The sequence below is a fragment of the Phodopus roborovskii genome, unplaced genomic scaffold (genome assembly GCF_943737965.1).
Source record: "Phodopus roborovskii unplaced genomic scaffold, PHOROB, whole genome shotgun sequence".
Classification (NCBI taxonomy): Eukaryota; Metazoa; Chordata; class Mammalia; order Rodentia; family Cricetidae; genus Phodopus; species Phodopus roborovskii.
This window is the reverse complement of record NW_026126413.1, coordinates 8930018-8936631: the sequence shown is the minus strand read 5'-3', so window position 1 is coordinate 8936631 and position 6614 is coordinate 8930018. Positions and strand designations below refer to the sequence as shown.

The window sequence follows — 6614 nt, the reverse complement described above, 5'->3', positions numbered from 1 at the left end:
GGGGGGGGAGGTTGTGAAATCACATTCCAGCAACAACCCATTTTATTGACAAAGAAAGGTAACAAGACTTGCCTTGTTTCTTTGGAGTTATCTCACAAGTTCTAAGACCTCATTCATGGACCATGTTCTGATATAACTAGTGAAGCTTCTTTCAAAATAGTCAAGCTCTCATCAGTCAGTTACAAATTTGTTTCCCGTCAATTAGTGAAGACGGGGTGGGGCTGGGGCTATTGAGAGTCAGGCTGGGAAATTAACACTAAGGCCACCTGCTCCTGCCAAAGCCCAAGCGATCCAAGACTACTTGGGATTGCAGTCAACAAGAAGGTACAAATTGTTTGGATAGTTTGCTTCAGAACTTTATAGATAGGTGGAGGCACACCTCCTACGTGCCTTTCAGATGACACCCCAGTCACACACAGAGAAGACAACATAAATCTTGAAGGATTAGCCTTGAAATTATAATGGGAAGGAGAGCCTGGACCCAGAGTGGGATCCCAGTTCCTAGTTCTTTGTAATGACTGCTAAATGGTTACTCCAGGGAGGGAGTCTGTGCTTAGCAGAAGTGAACAAGTTGAAACACTATCGTCCTGCAAAGCAAGAGATGGGCATCTGTTCTGAGAAAGAATGCCCTGGGCAGACACAGCCCACCATTTATTTCCTTTGAGACTCAGAGGATGGAAAGTGGCAATTATTCCTAGAGAGGGAAAGGGTACGCGAAAGGATTTAATATATTAGATTTTTCAACAACAACAAAATTGAGTAGCTACTATCCTCCCAGAAGTCCGGGGCTCAGCAGTAAAGACTTAGAGCAAGTCACAGCTGTCCAGAAATTTATATTCATACCTACTGTTGTAATAAAGTGTGTAAGGGACTTTGGCGGATTTCATGGCGGGTGAGGGACAAACATGCCAGGCAGACAGAGCTTCAGTGAGAAGTTTTATTAGAGAGGGGAGGGAGGGGAAGGAAATAGAAAACAGGTAAAGAGACACAGACTGAGAGAGGACAGAAGAGAAGAGGGAGATGGGAAAAGTCTTATCTGCCCCAGGGGAACATTGGGGAAGAGGGGAAGTGGGCAGGGTTTTTCTTTTAAAGCGTCCTTTGTACCTGTATGCAAGACTTCACAGTGATGTAGCAGCCTCGAAACCCTGGGATGGCCAGGGTACTGCCTGAGTGCCTTCTGCCAGGTGACGGGGTAGGCCAGCATAATGCCTGAATCCTTATTCCTACCGGGGGGAAGAAGAGATACCAGGACCAAGAAGGTGGTTTTTCCCAGAGTGAAGCTTATCCGCTGCACTCCAGATATGCTGACCTCTTGAATTTCCCTGACATGAGAAACTACATAATTTGTGGTAGTGGGGGGACTGCATTTGTGCTCTCCCCTGGGGGAAAAAGTTCTCATTCTAGGGGCTAGGGATGCAGCTCATTCAGTAGAGTGTGCTTTCCTACCATGTGAAGAGTCCAGGATGTGATTCCCACACCTCAGCACTAATAAGTGCAGTATCCCGGGCTTGTAATTTCAGTGGGCAGGAGGTGGAGGCGGGAGGACCAGAAGTTCAAGCTCATCCTCAGCTAAATAGAGTAGAAAGCCAACCGGCAATCATAAGACCCTGTCTAAAATAAAATAAAAATAAAGGCGTTCACGTTCTAAAGGAAGGTGAACAAGAATCAGCAAATAATCCAACACACGCTGAGAAGTGAGGGCAAGTGGGAAAACCGAGTCAAGGTGATGGCGATGAACGATCAAGGGGTAGGGTTGGAACCAGCGCCGCTCTCTCTGCATCTTCATTCGCAGGCTACCCTGGGGATTCCTTTCTCAGAGTCACCGGGGCTCCAGCTTTCTTAAACTATGAAATGGGGTGGGGGCAGTCATCATGTGGATGGTTTTATTTAATTCACTCAAGTTTAGACAGTCTTTCCAACTTTGATTTGCTTGCAACTTTATCCTCCAGCAAAGCGGGTGGGATGAAAGATTGAAAGATTGCTGGAAGGCTTTACTGATTTAACATTTACAAAAATTTTGAAAGTTGTCCAAAATTATAGGCTTTAGTGAAGGGGGAAAGGATTTCATAAAAAACCATATTGTATATATAGACAAACAAACATATATAATAAGAAGGGCACTAGGCAGAGACGCCACAAAGCAGGAAGTATACTTAGGCACTGTTCTTGCATTGAGACTGTGCCTAAGTTTCCCTGTCTGTAAAATACGAAGGGGAATCCAGCTCTGCCATTTTTTCTTTCTTCCAATACTTCAACTCCTACTTTTGTTCCATAGAACAGAGATACCAACTGTTTCCTCCATTTCTGATTCTGTTTTCTTTTAATCTGATGTTGAGCGGCAACATTCTCCCTGTTTAGATACAGAGGTCTCCATTGCAGTAAAGTTTAGCTCTGGTAAATTCTTACAATCCTTCTTTTTCTGGAACAAGGAACAAATTAGAAAACTGTAACAACATGAAGTCTCCCCATCCTCTGAAAAGGCCTTGGTTGTCTTTTAAGTTTTCTTCATGCCTTACACTTAAAGGTATCGATGAGCCACTGTAATTGGCTTATTGGAAAATCAAGTCATTTCTTTAAAAGTTTTGTTTATATTTATTTTATGTGTATGGGTGTTTAGCCTGCATGTAAGTCTATACACCACATGTGTGTAGTGCCTGTGGAGGTCAGAAGAGGGTCAGAGCCCTCAGAAAATGGAGTTACAGAATGTTCTTAGCTGCAGTGTGGGTGCTGGGAACTGAGCCTTTATCCTCTGTAAGAACAATTGTCCTTCTCTGCTCAACCATTGCTGCAGCCCTTAAATCATTTTTAAAGGGAACAGACGTTAAAGTTGTGATGCAAGCATATCTTTGTCTCTTTTTGATTTAAACACCCTCTAATGGTTATTTTTTTTTAAGTTGCAGGGTTTCCTAGGCTGGGGAAGAAGGATGGGGAGTCTGAGGCTATCCCAAGCCTATAGACAGGTCCTAGGCTGGAAAACAAAACAAAAGCCTACACCTGGTAGGATACTAGGGAGGACATTAACAAGTACAAGGGCTGCCCGAGAAGGGTAAGGCTAGCCTTGACTACAAGACAGAGCAGCGTGACCGAGTCTCAAAGTGAAAAATTAAAAAGGGAGCTGGGATATAGCTCTGTGGAAGGGGCTTCCCTGGCTCAGGGGAGGGCTTAGTTTCAAGCTCTAGTATCAAAAAAAAAAAAAAAAAAAAAAAAAAAAAAAAAGAAAAAAAAGAAAAAAATTGAAAGGATTTCTATTTTCATTCTTATTTCAACTTTGTAACTGAAAAGCTGTGTGTAAAATATAATTTAAAACAGAATATTAACAAAAAGTCAACCACCTCACAATACTGATTTTTATTTTTAAAAAATTGGTTAGAGTAGCTGAAGTGGCACATACCTATAATACCTCCCAGCTTTTGAGAAGCTGAGGCAGGAGGATCAAAAGCCTAAAACTGACCTGAGCTACATAGCAAGGTCATGTCTCAATAATCATAATCATAACAGTGATGATATAGTAGTCATTTTTAATACTCTGTCACAAAAAGAACTCTCTGGCCTTGTTATAAAAAGTGTCTTGGACCCTAGTGGCTGCCACGCCTGACAATCCGAGTTCAACCCCCAGTACCCACGTGGTGCTCAGGGAGAACTGGTGCCACCAAATTGTCCTTTGACTTCTGCACCTGCACCATGGTACACAAATGCCTGTGTGCGCAAACATACATGCTAAATAAACATGTGTTTTTAGAAAAGGAAATCTAAAACAAAACAAAGGCCAAGAAGCATTTCTCCCCAGGATCTAGCCTCGTGTTTTGCTTGTTTGTTTGGTTTTTGTTTTGTTTGCACTGTCCTCACAATGACTGATGAAGAAAACTGACAGGTTGTCATGTGTTTATCTGACTTTGAGGTCAGAGCCTAAAAACAGATAGTTCAGCATTCCACAGGCGAGCCTCTTCCATGAGAGGTTTGTGTGGTGATCTGTGAGATAGCACAATGCAGACATACATGACAAAGACTGGCTTCAGCCACTTGCAAGGTAGGAGCACTGCCTTAGAATTGCTTCTTAGCATTCAGTTGTCATTGGCATCAACTGTCACAGAGATCCCCCAGAGAGCTCATCAGCCAGCAGCCAATGAACTCAGAACTATAATCTTCCCACTGACATCCCGGTGTTTATGATCTACCGGCACTGTTTCTCACTCTATCCAGCCTACCTATGTGTTGTTGTTGTTTTACTCTTTAATTCTTTTGGGGCCCGACACCCAACTTCCAAATAAATATACAGAGACTCATTCTTACTTAGGAATGCCTGGCCTTAGCTTGGCTTGTTTCCAGCCAGCGTTTCTTAACTTAAAATATCCCACCTATCTTTTGCCTCTGGGCTTTTACCTTTCTCTATACCTTTCTTTACTTCTAACTCCATGGCTTGCTTTGTAGCTGGGTGGCTGACCCCTGGAGTCCTCCTCTCCGTTCGCTCCCTGATCTCTCTTGTTTGTTTCCTCTGCTTGCCAACCCCACCTATCCTTTCTCCTGCCTAGCTATTGACTGTTCAGCTCTTTATTAAACCAATCAGGCGTTTTGGACAAAGTATCACCGCTTCACAGAGTTAAACAAATGAATGGAACACATCTCTCCATCATTAAACAAATGTCTCACAGCATAAACAAATGTAACCCATCTTCAACTAATATTCCACAACATCTCTGAGGCCCTGTGATTGCTTTGTGAGTGTTGAAGGTCCTGGGCCTGTCTATATGAAAGCAGCTCCTTGGCATGCTTACCGAGCTTGATGTCACAGAAGCCCCTCTTTCATAACATCTGCTCTAGCCCCTCTGCCCAATGCATCGCCACTTTGTGTGCTCTAATACATTTTACAACCTGCTCCAGAATTCACCTTTCTTCAACTCCGGAACATTCTGCAATTCTCATGCTCAAAACCAAGAAATACTGGGTGGTTGTGATGGCCCTCATAGGCAACCCCAGCAAAACCCCCCTCCCCCCGCACAAGCCTTTACGAATTCTCAAGGGTTCTTCAATGGTCATATCCAGTGTTCTTGGTCTGACATTCAGAAAGTCCTCTACAGTTCTAGTTATTGCTTCCCAGCTCCTCCCCTCCCCTCCCCTACCTCAGGTTCCAGGCCTTTGTCTCCTGCCCTTGCCTGTCTCCTAGGAAAGGATATACTCCACCCAGCTCTTGCCTATTCTTCAAGCTCAGCCTGACGCCACACTTTATCATCTTCCCAGGCCATTGTGGTTTACAGTGACCTCGCCCTACCTCTAAATACAAACACTATGTACTTCTTGAGGCCCTAAATCCCATGCTCATACTCAAAACTGGTGCACGAGGAGTTCCTTTTTGATATACAGACTGCATTTTAGAGATCAATATGGCATCTCTTGAGACATGGAAGAACCCGGGTTAACAGGCTGACCGTGGGATTAGCATCACTGCTTCAGACTGTGGCCATTCTCTGAGTTGCCCTTAGCATTAGAGGCATCTACTTTTTGAGGGAAGAAAATCCCTTTCATCACATTCCAACCAGGCGAGAATTTAATGACTTCAGGAAGAAGAAGAAGAAAAAAAAAAAGTTCATCTAACCCATAAGCTGGCTCAGCCTCAGTCTTAACTGGCGGCTTGTGAGAAACCGAGTTCAGGAGCCTCAACCCAGACCAACCGAACTGGAAACTGAGGGTGGGGTCCAAGACTCTGAATTTCAAGTTTCAAGAGTTCACTTTATCTCCCAGAAAACGGCTGGCCTCTCTCTATAGCTTGCTTAATTAGTGACTAGTGTCGCTAGACTACTGTTCTTCAGCTAAATTATCTTTTTCGATTATTTTATCTTTTTCGATTATTTTTTCCAGTCATGTGATCGATCACCCGTACGCCACATTTGTGGAAAAAGCGAGAGTCCAGGTTTAGAAGGGCTCCACATTCCTCCAGGCTCTAAGAGACCGCATGAAACCTGGGCTTTTAAAACAACCACTTGTGGTTTCTGTCTCAAACGCTGGGCCGGCCGGAAAGAGGTTTGTGGCTGTGCGACCCCGGCTAGGCCTGAGCGACAGCAGTTTTGCACTTTGGGGCGGGCTGGCAGAGGGGATGGGCGGATGACTGGCAGTTGTGCTCTGAGTGTTGTTTGGACACTGTTTATCTTGCCGCTCCAGCATGCACACGAGCTCACCCTTAGCGTTTCTTGAAAAAAAAAAAATTGGGGGGGGGGCGCAATCCTGTGCCTCGTAGACCAAAAGTCACAAGCAACTTTCGTTTAAACCCCCAAATCCGAAAGCGGGCGCGGGAGATGTTCCCGTGCAAGCTCCCTAGAGGAAAAGGAACTGCAGTGTTTGTCCCCCAGTCACTGAGCAACACCCAGGCGAACCGGGTTCTTGTGGTTTTGTGTGGTTTTTCTTGCTTTTCCCTGTGCTGGTTCACTTCCACCCTCCGAAAGCTCCAAGGCGCCCTCCAGCTGTGCACTGGGCCCCAGCTGCGGAGGTCTGGGATGCCTCTCAGTCCCTTTCTCTCCCGGGAGGCGGGTCCTCGCTCCCCTGCGCTTCGCTGGGAGTCCAGTAGGGGTCGCTGCTCGGCGGCGCGCTCCCACCGCGGTGAATAACGGGGCCGGGCGGGAGGA

At 45.2% G+C, this 6614-nt stretch overlaps 1 non-coding gene across 1 annotated transcript; it reads left to right on the top strand.

The window, feature by feature from the left end:
- Positions 1-1219: 1219 nt before the first annotated feature.
- LOC127221127 (U1 spliceosomal RNA) lies at positions 1220-1382 on the top strand. Its single transcript, XR_007834431.1, has one exon. It is a non-coding gene; the product is annotated as a U1 spliceosomal RNA (small nuclear RNA).
- The last annotated feature ends 5232 nt before the right edge of the window (positions 1383-6614 follow it).